Raw genomic sequence first — 17,458 nt, 5'->3', positions numbered from 1 at the left:
AGCCTGATGGCCTCCCTCACCACTGGTGTCCACTAGATGGTTCTTGGCGTACTGTCCTGACAGGCACACACAAGCTTTTGGCCACAGCTATGTCTGGCAGCTTCCACAATGGAGGTTTTGAACAGGGTCCATTCAGACGCGGTATCACCTACCTCCTCCAGGACAGGATAAAAGTGTGAGAAGTGGGAGTTAAAATCATTCTGAATTGGGGCCTCTGACAGTTGTTCCCAGCACACCCTCACTATTCGCTTGGGCCTACTGGGTTTGAATATCTGTCTTCCCTGCTATCTGATCCAACTCACCACCAGATGTTGATCCATTGACAGATCAGAACTTCTCTTCACATGAGTGTCCAGAACATATGGTCTCAAGTCAGATGAAATGACAAAGTCGATCACTGACCTTTGACCCAAGGAGCTCTGGTACCATGTACACTTATTAACATCCTTTTGTTTGAACTTGGTGTTCATTATGGAGAATCCATGCCTGGCACAGAAGTCCAATAACAATTCACCACTCAGGTTTAGAGCAGGCAGATTGTTCTTTCCAATCATGTTCTTTCCAGTCATTGCCAACATGAGCGGTTAAGTCTCTCAGTAAGACTATGGGATCTGTAGGTCGGTCCCTTTCCAGAACCCTGAACAAGGCTGAATACTCTGACCCGTTGTTTGGTGAATAAGCACACACAGTCAGAGTTTTCCCCTTTTAATTTGCAATGAGGTGACCCTCTCATCCACAGGGCCAAAAAAAAAAAAAAGAAAAACCCAGAAGCCACGCAGTAGGTCCATGAATATAAGAACACCAAGAATACTGAGTAATAAGGCACAGAATTACAAGAAAAGATCTGGCAAGACTTCACAAAGACCATAGCCAAAACATAAGCTACATATAGGGAGCGTAATGAGAAAACATCCAGCCACTGAAACTCAGGAGAGACTGACCTATGAAGTAGGGGACGGGAATCTCCAGCCAAGAAAGTGACATAAGTGAAGGTGAGTCTAACTTCGATCAGAAAATTGTCCATTATTTGAAGTTTTATGATAATCCCCTCAGAACTATGAGGCCTGAAAAAACGTACAGGTTAGAGACCTGATGTAACAATAACATGAATGTTTCTGAAACATGACACTAATTTATTGAGTTTTGAAGTTCACAATCTCAGTGATTTTTTTAAACAAACTGACTCAAGAAAACTGACTGAACAATCCACAGAGCAAAAAATCAGAGTACAGACAGGCAAAGAGTCAAAAAAACAGAAAATACCAAAATACAGGATAACGGCTCAATAAAGACACTAAGAGTGACAATACCAGAGTGGCAGAGTGAGAGTCCTGGTTATAAAGGGTGGCTGAAGAGCAGATTGTAGGCAGGAGTGTGAGTGTGGGAGGAGTCAGCTCTCAATATTCCAGAGAAGCTGATGGAATGGCCAGTAGGTGTGACACTTATTTTGCAACACCAATTCCAAAATAAGTTGGGACTCTGTAAAATATAAATAAATGTAAATAAAAAAAACTGTTCTTGAGCTAATCTGAAGGCCACATAAAGTTTAGAGCATCCGCTGACCCCAGCTCTATCATCTTACATTGCTGTCGTTCCCAATCACTTCCACTTTGTTATAATACCACAGATAGTTGACTGAAATATTGAGTAGCAAAGAAATTTCACTACTGGTCTTGTTGGCATGGCCTGACATGTAGCATCATGGTATCATGGTACCACGTTGGAATTCACTGAGCTCCTGAGAGTGATCCATTCTTTCACTAATATTTGTAGAAGCAGTCTGCAGGCCTAGGTGCTTGGTTTTATACAACTGTGGCCATGGAAGTGATTGGAACATCTGAATTCAATGATTTGGATGGGTGAGTGACTTCTTATATTTAGTATATGTAAAGACTTATGATGTGGATGGAAAACGTACTGTGAAAGTCAACTCAACATCACCTCTCCCAAAACAGTAATACTGCATTTTTTGATTCTAACAAGAAAAAAAACATCTAAAATATAATTATTTTAAATAATGCAGGGAGTCAAAATACTGGAGTTCTGGAGTAATTCTAAATAGTAGTCAGAACAGTCAAGGTAACTCCAGTAAAACAGCAATAATCTGGAGTTGATCACTCAGTCACACAATGAGTTTTTTCCACCTTCTTTTTTCTTTACAGCCATTATGCAAAATCAACATACAGCCTGTTGTAGGAAGGACTAAAACCCAATATGGCCTCTCAAGAACACTGTGATGACTGTTAGTGAACATATGCATTTAAGGAAGTAAACCAGCACAAACTCCATGGCACAATCATAACAGAATACATTTACAACATACAAAACTTAATTGTCTGCCATTTATTTTCAGCAGCAGAGAAAAATCCTTAAAGAAGGATTGGTTGGACATTTCAATATTTGACTAAAATTGTTGGTCTTGCAAATAAGCATTACATAAAAGAAAACAACACTTAAAATATCAACAGTAAAAATAGTGAATTAAAACAATAACAACAAAAAAGTGACAATTTTTAACTAAACTGCACAAAAAGGAACAAGAAAGCAAAAACAAAAATAAGGTATGACAAGCAATAAAAGCTTCTTTCACATTAGTGCTGCTAACATTTGAAAGCCACACCTCCTTTGTCAGTGGCCCATCAGTGTAAGATTACCATAGAGGATCTGTATTTCTGTATAAATACCACAAAAACCTGCCGTCCAACCAGCTGAAACATCCGTCCTTACACAAACTCAATCATTATCCTTACTCAGAAGATGAATGGGTGGATGGAGTCTGTCTTTAATCTCTTGCATGCAGTAATGTTCATCATCAATGTTTTCAGAACAAATGGGACTTTTTGTAGCCTGCAAGGAGAACCTGTTTATCCACAACTTTCAAAGGATGGGGATATTATAGTTGGAGGGATTTTCCCCTTCCACAGGAGTTGGGAAATCACAGAAGTGTCCTATAAAATCAAGCCTTCACCACTGAATTGTGTGAGGTAATCAGAGAGACAATGTGAGATTTTATTACACTAAATGAATAGGTAGTATTTTAAGCAGTTTATTTCATTAAACAGTAGTAATGAGGCTTCGACATGTCATCCTGAAAATGTTTGTGTGTATCTTTTTCCCTAATCCAGTCTTGATTTCAGAGCAATGCAGTATTCACAGTCCTTGATCTTTGCAATAGAAGAGATCAACAACAGCTCCTCTTTACTCCCTGGAGTCTCACTGGGCTACAAGATCTATGATACATGCAGTTCCACGGCTATGGGGGTTAAAATGGCTCTGACACTTCTTAATGAAAATGAGAACTCAATACTGGATGAGCCCTGCACAAAGCCAGCACAGGCACAAGCCATAATTGGTGAGACATACTCATCAGTATCAATGGCAATTACAAAGACTATTGGACCTTTCAGCATTCCCTTAGTAAGTATTTAATCAATATTAATTACGATGTTAAGACCAATATTATACTGATTAGTATACAATAAAATATTTATATACAGTATAAGTTTTGATATAAAGTATATGGTAAAATATTTTCTGTACTTACTTTTAACGTTAAATGTAATTAAAATTTGCCATAAAAATATGAATAAACATAATCCTTGACATACCTTTGTGAATATGTTTTTAGATCAGCCACGATGCCACCTGCGAGTGTCTCAGTGACAAAAGAATATATCCCACTTTTTTGCGCACTGTTCCCAGTGATTACTACCAGAGCAGAGCACTGGCAGAGATGGTCAAGCAGCTTGGCTGGACCTGGGTGGGCGGAATAAGAAGAGATGATGACTATGGTAACAACGGAATGGCTGCATTTACTGCAGCTGCAGAACAGCTGGGCGTTTGTTTAGAATATTCCCTTCCATTTTTTACAACCTACTCACGAGAAAAAGTGCTGAGAATAATCCAGCAGATCAAAAGCTCTACTTCTCGAGTGATTGTGGCATTTGTTGCTTATTGGGACTTGGAGATTTTACTTGATGTATTTTATGAGCACAACATTACTGGATATCAGTGGGTGGGAACTCAAGGTTGGATCTCTGATTCAACTGTAGCCAGACTGGATAAGCACAAAATACTGCAAGGAGCCATAGGGCTAGCTATACCCAAAACAAAGGTGACAGGGCTGAAGGACTTCATTCTGGATATAAATCCACTGCAGTCTGCAGGCAGTGACATATTTACTGAATTCTGGGAGACTTTGTTTAATTGCAAATATACAGTGCAGAATGACTCAAAAGATACTACAGTGTGCACAGGACAGGAGAAGCTCTCTGAAATGGACAATGAATTCACAGACATGACCCAGATGCCTATTTTCAACAATGTTTACAAAGCAGTATATTCTATTGCCCACACTCTGCATGACCTTCTGGTCTGCACACAAACATGTTCTATGAAGAAGCAGCCTGATCCTCTCACTGTAAGTTAAAAGTCAAACAAAGATCTTAAAGTTTCAAACGTCAAGTATGTGTTAAACTGTTTTCAGATGTTTTCGATTAAACTTCATTCTATTTCATCAGTTTCTAGAAAATCTAAAAAGGGTGCGCTTCAAAACCAAAGAAGGCGAAGAGGTTTATTTTGATAAAAATGGTGACCCTGTATCAAAATATGAAATAATAAACTTGCAAACTATTGAAGATCAACATGAGGTTGTCACTGTTGGATATTATGACTCTTCTTTCCCTGCTCACAATCGATTAGCACTACAAATGCCCTCCATTGTGTGGGCACAAAATACAAGCCAGGTACAGAGAGACTTGAACGTTGGTCTAAATGAAGCATGTATATTACATATCAAGTTTGTATAACTTGTCTAAATTATATGTTGTTTTAGGTTATTAAACATTTATTTTGATCACAGGTGCCAGTGTCTGTGTGCAGTGAGAGCTGCCCTCCAGGCACCAGGAAGGCTGTGCAGAAAGGAAAGCCTATCTGCTGCTTTGACTGTATACCATGTGCTGAAGGAGAGATCAGTAATATGACAGGTACAAAAATTGTTTCCAGTCTAGAAGCTTTTCTTCATGATAAGTGGATAAGAAGACAAATGCACCATGATGTAAAATACATTCCTTCAGTTACTTTCCTTTCGCATTTAACTTTTCTTTTATTTATTTTATTTTATTCCTCTCTGACAGACTCGATCAAATGTGAACAATGCTACCAAGACTACTGGTCAAATCAACACAGGAATGAATGCGTAAAAAAGGAAGTCGAATTCTTGTCGTATGAGGAAACGATGGGAATTTTGCTGACAGCTGTTTCAATTATTGGTACATTTTTGACAATAATAATAGCAATTATATTCTTCAGACATAAAACCACCCCTATAGTAAAAGCCAACAATTCAGAGCTGAGTTTCTTATTGCTCCTTTCACTGGCTCTGTGTTTCCTCTGTTCACTGACTTTCATTGGTCGGCCCTCTGAGTGGTCCTGTGTGCTGCGTCACACAGCGTTTGGGATCACCTTTGTCCTCTGCATCTCCTGTGTTCTGGGGAAAACAATAGTGGTGTTAATGGCCTTCAGAGCTACACTTCCAGGCAGTAATGTCATGAAATGGTTTGGGCCTCCACAGCAGAGACTCAGTGTTCTTGCTTTCACTCTCATACAGGTCCTAATTTGTGTTCTTTGGTTAACAACATCTCCTCCTTTCCCCTTCAAAAATCTAAAGCACTACAAGGAAAAGATCATCCTAGAATGTCAGTTAGGTTCAGCAGTAGGTTTCTGGGCTGTGCTGGGTTATATTGGACTTTTGGCTCTACTGTGTTTTGTTTTAGCTTTTCTGGCTCGGAAGCTGCCTGATAAGTTTAATGAAGCCAAGTTCATCACATTCAGCATGCTCATATTCTGTGCAGTTTGGATCACCTTCATCCCAGCTTATGTCAGCTCTCCTGGAAAGTTCACTGTAGCAGTGGAGATATTTGCCATTTTAGCTTCAAGTTTTGGTTTGTTATTCTGTATCTTTCTTCCTAAGTGTTACATAATTATAATGAAACCAGAGCAAAACATGAAAAAGCAAATTATGAGTAAAATGTCAGTTAAATAAGATGAATATTCATGATTAGTGTGCCTTAATATAAAGCACATGACCCTTGCCATTATTATTTAGTGAAGGTTATAAAGCATATTATCTTAAAAGGGAATTTCACCCTTAAAATATCAAAAATCAGCATATATATATAAATATATATATATATATATATATATATATATATATATATATATATATATATATATATATATATATATATATATTCCTTTTTATTTCTTTATTTTTAAAAACAAAACAAGGTCATTTTACTATTTTACCATGTCTGCATTTGGAGGTTAACGATGTGATCATCCAATGCTTATTTTACATAAATTGTCCACTCTGTCACTGTATACCCCTTGCCGTCGTGGATGCATGCACAACTCGCTGAACATACATATGACTTTTTTTTTATTTTGGTTTTATTGCTATTTAAATAAATACTAGTTACTTTAAACTCAAATTTTTATGTAAGATTGTAAAAAAGTTTTGTTTTATCTCCTGTCACTTATCACATTTACACATGGGCACCTACATAGTGAACATGACCAAAACGCAGACACTTTCTACCACTCATAGCCCAAGCCAGTCTCTAATGTCAAATATAAGCATAGATATTTATTGTGGTCATAGTGTTAATGAAACTACTGCCATTTTTGTAAATATGAATTTTCTACTTATTACTCATAATTAACTCTACTCATAATAACCCCTATGAAGACACAAAAACGGGACTTGTGTACCCTGCCCGGAACAGGGTTACCGGGGCCCCACCCTGGAGCCAGGCCTGGGAGGGGCTCGCCAGCGAGCGTCTGGTGGCCGGGCATTTACTCATGGTCGGGCCCAGCCCGAAGGAGTTACATGAGTCCCCCCTCCCATCGACCCACCACCAATGGGAGGGGCAGTAGTAGGGGTTCGGTGCGTTGTGGATCGGGCAGTGTCCGAAGGCGTGGGCCTTGGCGTTCTGATCCTCGGTTGCTGAAACTGGCTTTTGGAACTTGGAACATTACCTCACTGGCGGGGAAGGAGCCTGAGTTGGTGCGCGAGGTTGAGAGATACCGGCTAGATATAGCCGGGCTCACCTCAACACACAGCTTGGGCTCTGGGTCCAATCTCCTTGAGAGGGGCTGGACTTTATTCTTTTCTGGAGTTGCCCATGGTGAGAGGCGGCGGGCAGGTGTGGGCTTTCTCATAGCCCCTCGACTCTGTGCCTGTATGTTGGGGTTTTCTCTGGTGGACGAGAGGGTAGCTTCCCTACGCCTTCGGGTTGGGGAACGGGGAACTTGCGGCCATGTGTTTTGGACACTCGGGTAAAGAGAGGAGCTGAGCTGTCAACTGATCACCACCTGGTGGTGAGTTGGATCAGGTGGTGGGGGAAGATGCCGGTCAGACCAGGCAAGCCCAAACGTATAGTGAGGGTTTGCTGGGAACGTCTAGCAGAAGAACCTGTCAGATTGATCTTCAACTCACACCTCCGTCTGAACTTTGACCAGTTATCGGGGGAGGTGGGGGACATTGACTCAGAATGGGCCATGTTCCGCTCCTCCATTGCTGAAGCGGCTGACTGTAGCTGTGGCCGTAAGGTAGTTGGTGCCTGTCGGGGCGGTAATCCTCGAACCCGGTGGTGGACACCCCAGGTGAGAGATGCCGTCAAGCTGAAGAAGGAGTCCTACCGGGCATGGTTGGCCTGTGGGACACCAGAGGCAGCTGGCAGGTATCGACAGGCTAAGCGATCTGCGGCTTCAGTTGTCGCCAAGGCAAAAACCCGTGTATGGGAGGAGTTTGGTGAGGCCTTGGAAAGTGACTTTAAGTCGGCTCCGAAAAGATTCTGGCAAACCGTCAGACGACTCAGAAGGGGAAAGCAGTGTGCCACTAGCACTGTATATAGTGGAGATGGTGTGCTGCTGACTTCGACTGAAGACGTCATTGGGCGGTGGAAGGAATACTTTGAGGACCTTCTCAATCCCACCGACACGTTCTCCAGTGAGGAGGCTGAGTCTGGGGACATGGGAATAGGCTTGTCCATTACTGAGGCCGAAGTCGCTAAGGTAGTTGAGAAGCTCCTTGGTGGCAAGGCTCCAGGGGTGGATGAGATCCGCCCTGAGTTCCTCAAGGCTCTGGATGTTGTGGGGCTGTCTTGGCTGACACGCCTTTTCAACATTGCGTGGACATCGGGGGCGGTGCCACTGGATTGACAGACTGGGGTGGTGGTGCCTCTTTTTAAAAAAGGGGACCGGAGGGTGTGTTCCAACTACAGGGGAATCACACTCCTCAGCCTCCCTGGTAAGGTCTATGCAGGGGTACTGGAGAAGAGAGTCCGGCTTATAGTCGAACCTCGGATCCAGGAGTAACAGTGCGGGTTCCGCCCTGGTCGTGGAACACTGGACCAACTCTTCACCCTCTCCAGGATTCTGGAGGGTTCATGGGAGTTTGCCCAACCAGTCCACATGTGCTTTGTGGATCTGGAGAAGGCATTCGACTGTGTTCCCCGGGGTATTCTGTGGGAGGTGCTTCGGGAGTACGGGGTACATGGCTCTTTGCTACGAGCCATTCAGGCCCTGTACAAACAAAGCTGGAGTTTGGTTCGCATAGCCGGCAGTAAGTCAGACTCGTTCCTAGTGAGAGTTGGACTCCGTCAGGGCTGCCCTTTGTCACCGATTCTATTCATAATTTTTATGGATAGAATTTCTAGGCGCAGTCAAGGGATGGAGGGTGTCCGGTTTGGTGACCTCAGGGTCACATCGCTGCTGTTTGCAGATGATGTGGTCCTATTGGGGACATCAGGCCGCGAACTTCAGCTTTCGCTGGATCTGTTTGCAGCCGAGTGTGAAGCGGCTGGGATGAGAATCAGTACCTCTAAATCCGAGACCATGGTTCTCAGGCGGAAAAGGGTGGAGAGCCCTCTCTGGGTCGGGGTTAGGCTCTTGCCTCAAGTGGAGGAGTTCAAGTATCTCGGGGTCTTGTTCACGAGTGATGGTACAAGGGAGCGGGAGATTGACAGGCAGATTGGTGCTGGGTCAGCAGTGATGCGGGCTCTTTACCGGTCTGTTGTGGTAAAGAAAGAGCTGAGCCATAAGGCAAGGCTCTCGATTTACCGGTCGATCTACGTTCCCACCCTCACCTATGGTCATGAGCTTTGGGTAATGACAGAAAGAATAAGATCGCGAATACAAGCGGCTGAAATGAGTTTCCTCCGCAGGGTGTCTAGACTCTCCCTTAGAGATAGGGTGAGAAGTTCAGTCATCCGGGAGGGACTCGGAGTAGAGCCGCTGCTTCTTCACGTCGAGAGGAGCCAGCTGAGGTGGTTCGGGCATCTGGTTAGGATGCCTCCTGGACGCCTCCCTCGGGAGGTGTCACAGGCAAGTCCACCTGGGAGGAGACCCCGGGGAAGACCCAGGACATGCTGGTGCAACTATATCGCCCAGCTGGCCTGGGAGCGCCTCGGAATCCCCCTTGGAGAGCTGGTGGAAGTGGCTGGGGAAAGGGAGGTCTGGGCTTCATTGCTTAGGATGCTGCCCCCGCGACCCGAACCCCGGAGAAGCGGAAGATAATGGATGGATGGATGGATGGATGGATGGAATTTTCTACTTCACCCTATCATATCTTGGTCCACCCTGTCATGTCCTTGTCCACCTGTTATTTTCATGTTTTATTAAAATCAATCAGTAACTCTTCAACAGGTAACAAACCATTATAATTAAGTAGTTTTATATATAAACGTGAAAAGTATTTGTATTAAAATTTTTGTTCCAAGATGTTTACTGTTCCTACCGCTTAGGAAAAAGAAGAAATAAAGATGTATGATGTGCCTGAAATACAGTAAGGAAAGTGGTTAGTTGCTACAATATTTGACTTAGAGACTTTTACTTGTGAGCCTTTGCTAAAGCAGTTTGACCAGTGTCGTAAGGCTGACTTATTGTTAAATGCTGCCTTTTTTAGACTTAAAATGAGCTGTTTTGCGACTAAGGCTGAAATTAAATCTGATTTGTATCAACAGCAAGTTGAATGGGTAATTTTGCTGGAGAAGCCCTGCTCAGTGACCAAGGGCACTGGTGTTGCCACAGTGGAAGCTTAGGCAACGGCAGCGTCTCCTGGCATAGATCCTGTAAGTCCTTTACAATCAGTTTCTGACCCAGCACTTATGGCTCATTTAAAAGAGTTGGAGGTGGAGTTGGAGTTGCACCGCACTGAGTCAGAGCATTTTCAAACTGATTTTGATGTGAACAGGCAAATCAGATTAATGCCCCAATTTTGAGACTCCTATTTTGAAACTTTTGAACACATTGCTACTTTTCTGAAATGGCAGAAGATGGTTTGGCCTCTTGCTCTAGTGTAGGTTAACTGGTAAGGCTTAGGAGGTGTTTCTGCTTTGCCTATCAGTCAAAGCTTAGATTACGAGATATGAATTAGTGCCCAAGGCATACTGACAGAATTTTTGCACATGTATGCAAACAGCCAATCAAACTTATCTTGAGTTTGTCCATGAGAAAACAGTTTTATTTGTCAAATGGTGTAAAACTAGCAAGGTGACGATGTTTAAGCAGCTTAGAGAATTAATGCTTTTAGAGGATTTTAGGAGCCGTGTATTTGAGAAGTTAGCAGTTAATTTGAATGAGGAAATGTTTGTAACCCTTTCTGCTGCAGCTGACAAGTTTGTGTTAACACATAAAACTGTATTCCCTTTGGTACACCACAATGATAGGATCAAGAAGCTAGATGTAACTCGCCTTAAAGAGATGCAGTCTGTTAGTGTTAAAAGAGCTTTAAAGAAAAAACTATGTTCATTGTCACCTAAAGGGGTAGCGTTAATACAGTCTGTTTTTACCCTTGACGTGTCAAGTGATGGAGGTTTTAGACAGATGCAGAATGTTCGAGCCTTCTCTTTTACAAAGTTTTGTATCCAATATCAACTATGGAAGATAGACCCAGTAATATTCTTCCTTTTTCTACTGAGACAAACTGTGGGGCAGAGTAGTTCAGGGCATAGGCCAAGGGTACATCACTGTTCCGTTGCATTCAGTGTACGTACAATCTGACCTGATTTCAGGGGTTGGAGTGTGTCCGCAGTTGCCAGTTGCAGGTGTAACTTTTTTCCTGGGGAATGGTTTAGCAGGTGGTTCTTCCTGTTCCAGAGGTTGTGGCTGATCCTTTGTGAACTATAAAATCCAAGCTTCAGAATGATATAGATGAACGTTTAGATGACCTTTCCAGCTTATGTCGTAATTCACACTCAGTGCAAAATGTAACTGCTTTGTCAGACACATTTTTGCATTCTGATTCCTCTGCTGATAATCAGCCTAGGGACAAATCTTCAGACACAGTTGTTATTTCTTTTAGTTCATGTGACAGAATCTCAATTTTAGGCTGTTATGCTACTAGTGAGCAATTTAGTTCAGAGCAGAAATGTGACCCTTCCCTACTTAAGTGTAGGGAGGCAGCCAGGCAACCAGGTTTTAGTTGTATTGCCTCTCTCTGGCTAATCATTGGAAGCAAAGTTTTCAGGTCCTGAGACTAAGCGCAGTGATACTGACTAATTTGTACACGTTTAGAGGTTTTTGTTTGTTATTATGCCATCAGTCCAAAAGTCAACACGTTTGTGACTGTTTGCCTTTAAACATAATACAATCTATTCAATTGAGCTGTAACATGTGGGAGATTTAGTGGGGGTAAATCCATTTTCAGGGTCAAGACAGTCCAGTGTCAGGGAGCCAACATGGATAGATCAGAAGGCAGACATGACAAGGAACACAGGATAAACACAACGGAGGCCAGAAGAAACAAACACCAAACAATTTCAAACAAAGATGAGCGAGAGACTAGGGAAAACACAGGGCTTAAATACAGGGAAAGGTAATGAGACACAGGTGGTTAACAAGAGAGTAACAAGTGAAAACAATCAAGGGCAGGGTCTGGAAACAAGGGGACAGGACCAGGAAGGAAGCAAAACAAAAGCACATGGACCAGACCAAAACCAAAACAAAAGCACATTGACAGGACTGGGAGAAGTCAATTGTGACAAGAGCATTAAGTAGGTGTGCTGGTCTACTTGTTTTTATGTTGCTATGTTCCTCTTTTTACCCAGTCTAGACTAAATCCAGTATGGGCAGTAGAACGGGCTCGTAACACAGTTTAAGTTGCTTTCCTCTTCTTTCCTGAGGTAAACTCCAGGTTAAGACACTATCTAAGCTTTCTCATCACTCTTCTGCTGTTGAGTGTATTTGTAGGGTTTAAACAGGAACTAAGCTAAGTGAGCTAAGATGGATAGAATAAACGCAAGCAAGAGAGAAATCGAAAAGTTGTATGATCATTTACATTTACAGCATTTGGCAGACACTCTCATCCAGAGCGACTTACAGTTTGATCATTTTACACATGTGGTGTTAGGAGTCTTGCCCAAGGACTCTTATTGGTGTAGTGTAGGGTGCTTACCCAGGTGGGGATTGAACCCCAGTCTACAAGGCAGAGGTGTTAACCACTACACTAACCAAGCGTCCTGCACGGTGTTGGGCTGTGAGCACAACCCCCATCTGTGGATGTCGGGCCCTCATACCATCCTCATGGAGTCAGTTTCTAACCGTTTGTGCAGACACATACACATTTGTGGCCTGCAGGAGGTCATTTTGCAGAGGTAGCGGTCCTGCTGCTGGGTTGTTGCCCTCCTACAGCCTCCTCCACGTCTCCTGGTGTACTGGCCTGTCTCCTGGTAGCGCCTCCAGTCTCTGGACACTACGCTGACAGACACAGCAAACCTTCTTGCCACAGCTCGCATTGATGTGCCATCCTGGATGAGCTGCACTACCTGAACCATTTGTGTGGGTTGTAGAGTCAGTCTCATGCTACCACGAGTGTGAAAGCACCACCAACATTCAAAAGTGACCAAAAACATCAGCCAGAAAGCAGAAAGGTACTGAGAAGTGGTCTGTGGTCCCCACCTGCAGAACCACTACTTTATTGAGTGTGTCTGGCTAATCGCCAATAATTTCCACCTGTTGTCTATTCCATTTGCACAACAGCTGTGAAATTGATTGGCAATCAGTGTTGCTTCCTAAGTGGACAGTTTGATTTCACAGAAGTTTGATTTACTTGGAGTTATATTGTGTTGTTTAAGTGTTCCCTTTATTTTTTCGAGCAGTGTATTATAAAATCATTTTATTAAGTTTGTTTTAAATGATGCATGAAGTATATGAATCCAATCAGATCAAATAAACACTTTTTCATAAGCTCTTCAGTAACACCTCCACAATACAAATTGGGGTGAACAATCAGTGTTAAGTAAACAAACTTAATATGCATTTTTTAAGTCATGGTGAGTCTATTAGAGATTTTGCCAGTATCTGAGGTTTTATGATAGCCTCCTCAGTGTTATCAGGCTAGACAAATCTTGACAGCACATGGTGCACCTCTGTAAAAAAGCAGAAGCAGGTGACAAATTTTAATTTTATTAAACAACTAAGCCTAAATAAAGGTTGTTTTATAGTATTATGCAAATGTTGCATAGGTTTCTTGAATTGATCTAACAAAACAAAGGTTTCAAAAACATCCCTGTTTTATTTAGTTCACTTTTGAAAATCTTAAGTACTTTTGAAGACTTCTGAAAATGTAAATGTTTTAGATTCTAAACAAAAATTATTAAATTTACAAGAAAAAAAATGTTTATTTGTTATGCATTTGGCTGTTTTAATAAATAAATGAATATTTATGTATTTATTTGGTGGTAAAGCACATCATTCAAAAGGCTTCTCTGGTGGAAATGTGTAATTGCAAGCAACGTGTGGAAAAACAGCATAATGAAAGAGTATTCAAAGAGAACTCAGTCAAATCTTAATGAAGGTGGTGTCTTCTGATTACACAGGTGAACGTATTTACTTTGATAATGTTTATTTTGCATTTGTGAAATTTGTGAAACACTGAGCCAGAGTTTCTGAGGCAATGATCAATGACATTTATACATAAAGACTTGATGGGCTTCGAAAAACAGCTAAAGTTGACTCAGATCGCTGATGTTTAAAGTACTATTTCAAGTGTTACAAGGTGACTTGCAACAGCACAAGGCATTAAGACACCAGCATGTCTATATCCCCTCCCAACACAGTAATGCACTTCTTTCGATTCTAACAACAACAACAACAACAACAACAACAACAACAACAACAACAACAACAACAACAAAAATCTAACAGAGCTACTTTAAATAATACATGTGCCACATTACTGGAGCACTGGGGTAATTCTAAACAAGCACAGGGTCACTGGACAGGAGAGGATCTGACACAAGTGTTCATCTAAATAAACAGGCTAGTAGTGTTATATTAGCAGTAACCAAAGCGTATGACTGGTCACATAAGTGTAACACAAGGTTCAGACACCAGTAGGTTGTCAACACCACAGAAGAGCAATAAGACAGATCAACATAATTGAGGGTTTATTAAAGCAAATAAGACAAATGGGGGGATTGGAGGGGTAGCTGCTCACCTACAGGGGTAACACTGCAAACAGGGAACACAGCAATCATACAAACCAACTACAAAGCCCACTACAAAACCACACAATAGTTTGGTGTGAAAAGGGTTAAAAGCATTACAAGCTCATCAGGATGAAACCACTACAAAACCTGAAATAAGCCTGTAGTGAACAGCGAGACTCCTCACCCCAGCCAGTGGCCCACAAAGTACAAGCTTAAAACCCAAGTAATTAAAATAAAGTTACCTTTATTAACCTTAAACAATATCTAAAAGCATGAACCCAACACACATTACCAAATCCAGACTACTGCCTACACTAGGCCGCTGGCCAAAGTAATTGGTGGCGCACAGTGTCCCAGTACAGGTTGGCCACCCTGTCTGAGACAAACAAAACCAAATTAAGTGAACACACACACACACTCACACAAACATGCACCAAATCACATGTTGAAACTGCACTCACCCATACACTCGCACAAATATCAGCGAAACCCAACTACAGGAGATCAGGCAAGTCACAGATAAGTTAAACAGCCTCAACACATACACACACTCAATATCTCACACACCTAACACAGACACTCCGAAGGAAATAAACCTGCATGCCACCAACCTTACCCCTGCACAAAAGAGACCAACAAAACAAAACGCCCTCAGCACCTCCAACTTCTTGCTTTTAAAGGGGAGCCATCATTTCGGGCTGGGCACTTCCTGTCACTCAGCGCCACAGCTCCCCTATTGTCCCAGCTCAGTCATTACACCCACCCTGAACACAGTCCATTCTGTTACACCCCCCTCCACTTTTCCGCAGCCTGTCCTCAGGCTGACTTCAAGCATCCCCATATCTTTCTGGTGGGATGCCTTTGGTGGTACGGTGTGACCGACGGGGTCCCTCAGCATCAGGGGCAACCCCATCCTCTGTGGATGGTCATGCAGAGGGAGTGCAGGTTGTCAGAGGTGGTAGGAACCAGGTCGGTGGAAACAGCCAAGGGGTTGGGGGTCCAGGTCCATCTGCGGCTGCCGCAACTTCTTCCCCAGAGTCCTGTAAAGACAGAGGACAAGGCCGAAGCAACTTCCTATGCAAAACCCTTTCTTTCCCACTCCCCTTTTCAGGCTTAAGAACATAAACGGGTATGTCAAGGTTCGGTTGTTTAGTCACCACATAGGGCATACTGCTCCAGAAGTTAGCCAGTTTGCCCTGTCCCTTGGGACCAACATTACAGACCAACACCCGTTGTCCCACCATTAAAGGACCCAGAAGACCCTGATTGTCATGCTGTTTCTTTTGATGTTGCCCTGCCCGTCAACTCCCCATCTCTCCTGTAGGCATAATGTAGGCGCTCATGGTGTCTTCTCACCCACTCCTCCACAATGCTCTGTTCATCCACAGGGTGCCCCAGCATCACGTCCAGGGGGGTCCTGACATGCTGTCCAAACATGAGGTAGGATGGTGTATATCCTGTGGAGCTATGGACAGTGTTATTATAGGCATGCAGCATTTCGGGTAAGTAATCAGCCCACCTAGCAACAGGGGTCAAGCCAACAGCTGAGGTGCCAGGCCTTTTCCTAAGGGTGCACTGTTGGCATTCTGCGCACCATTTCTGGACATCAGTAGCCATATGTGGCCAGTAGAAATTTATCTGCAGCGTTTTCAGAGTTTTTTCATTTGCGAAATGTCCCATCTTGTCATGACAACAGGTAAATGCCTCCTTCTGAAGACTCTGAGGGAGAAGGAGCTGGTACCGTGGCATGTTAGTGTTTGGGTCTTGGGTGCAACGATATAGTCCCCCTCTTGAAGCTGCAGGCGGGGCAGCTCCTTCAACAGCCTCAGTACATTCCCGTTGTTGTTCGTCCCGCCGTAAAGGTGTCTTTCTCTGGAAAACACGCAATACCCGAGAAATTACAGAGTCCTGCTGCTGCACTTCTGCCCATCTTTCCATTTCCTGTCCTATTCTAGAGCCCCCAGAAGGCTGTGGCAGGTCTGGTGCTGGTCCAATAGAGGCCGCCGAGCTGGATCCTAAGAGGCAAGCTTGCACCACTCCAACGGTCAGCTTTTGGAACCCGGGAACCTTCATACCATCGTCGTCCTCTGGCACCACTGCAGCACCTACTGGGTAGTGGGACAGAACATCAGCATTTACATTTAATTTGCCAGAGTGGTGTTTGACCTGGAATCTATAGCTAGCCAGCCGAGCCGAGCCACCCATCGCTGCTCCACCGCCCCTGATCGTGCTGTGGCCAGATGTGCAAGGGGATTGTTGTCAGTATATACAGTGAAGTCTGAGCCAAGGAGGTACTCGTGGAATTTTTCAGTAATGGCCCATTTAAGAGCCAGAAGTTCCAGTTTGAAAGAACTATAGTTAGCATCATTACGTTCTGCACCCTGGAGACCCCTACTGGCATAAGCAATAACCTTCTCCTGTCCACCCTGTTTTTGTGAGGGCACGGCCCCTAAGCCTCTGTGGCTTGCATCTGTATAGAGCAGGAAGGGTAGCGTGAAATCTGCAAATGCCAGGACTGGTGCCTGCACAAGGCCTTGTTTTAGGGATTCAAAGGCTGCTCCACATTCATTAGACCAATTCCAAGGAGGGCATAAGGCCTTGGCCTTAGATTTCTTAGCAGGGTGCCCCCCCAGTAGCTTATGCAGTGGTGCTGCTATTTGTGAGAACCCCTTCACGAACATACCCAGCCAGGCCAAGGAAAGCTTGCAACTCTGTAGCAGACTTTGGTACCTTCCACTGCTGAACAGCCATCACCTTATTAGGGTCTGGAGCTATGCCAGCATCAGACACCACATGACCCAGATATTGGACACTGCTTCGGAGAAGCTTGCATTTGTCTGGTTTCAACTTTAGACCCTGCTGGGAAAGGCGAGAGAAGACAAAATCAAGGCGGTCAAGGTGGCTTCTAAAGTCTGCAGCAAAAATTATCATATCATCCAAATAAATCAGCAGTGATTGATAGTTTT

General features: G+C 43.3%; 1 pseudogene; it reads left to right on the top strand.

The window, feature by feature from the left end:
* The first annotated feature begins 2,769 nt into the window (after positions 1-2,769).
* LOC108434059 lies at positions 2,770-16,608 on the top strand (annotated as a pseudogene).
* The last annotated feature ends 850 nt before the right edge of the window (positions 16,609-17,458 follow it).

Source organism: Pygocentrus nattereri, chromosome 7 (genome assembly GCF_015220715.1).
Source record: "Pygocentrus nattereri isolate fPygNat1 chromosome 7, fPygNat1.pri, whole genome shotgun sequence".
Taxonomy (NCBI): Eukaryota; Metazoa; Chordata; class Actinopteri; order Characiformes; family Serrasalmidae; genus Pygocentrus; species Pygocentrus nattereri.
Note: the sequence above shows the minus strand (reverse complement) of the source record. Positions and strands in the feature narration are given on the sequence as shown.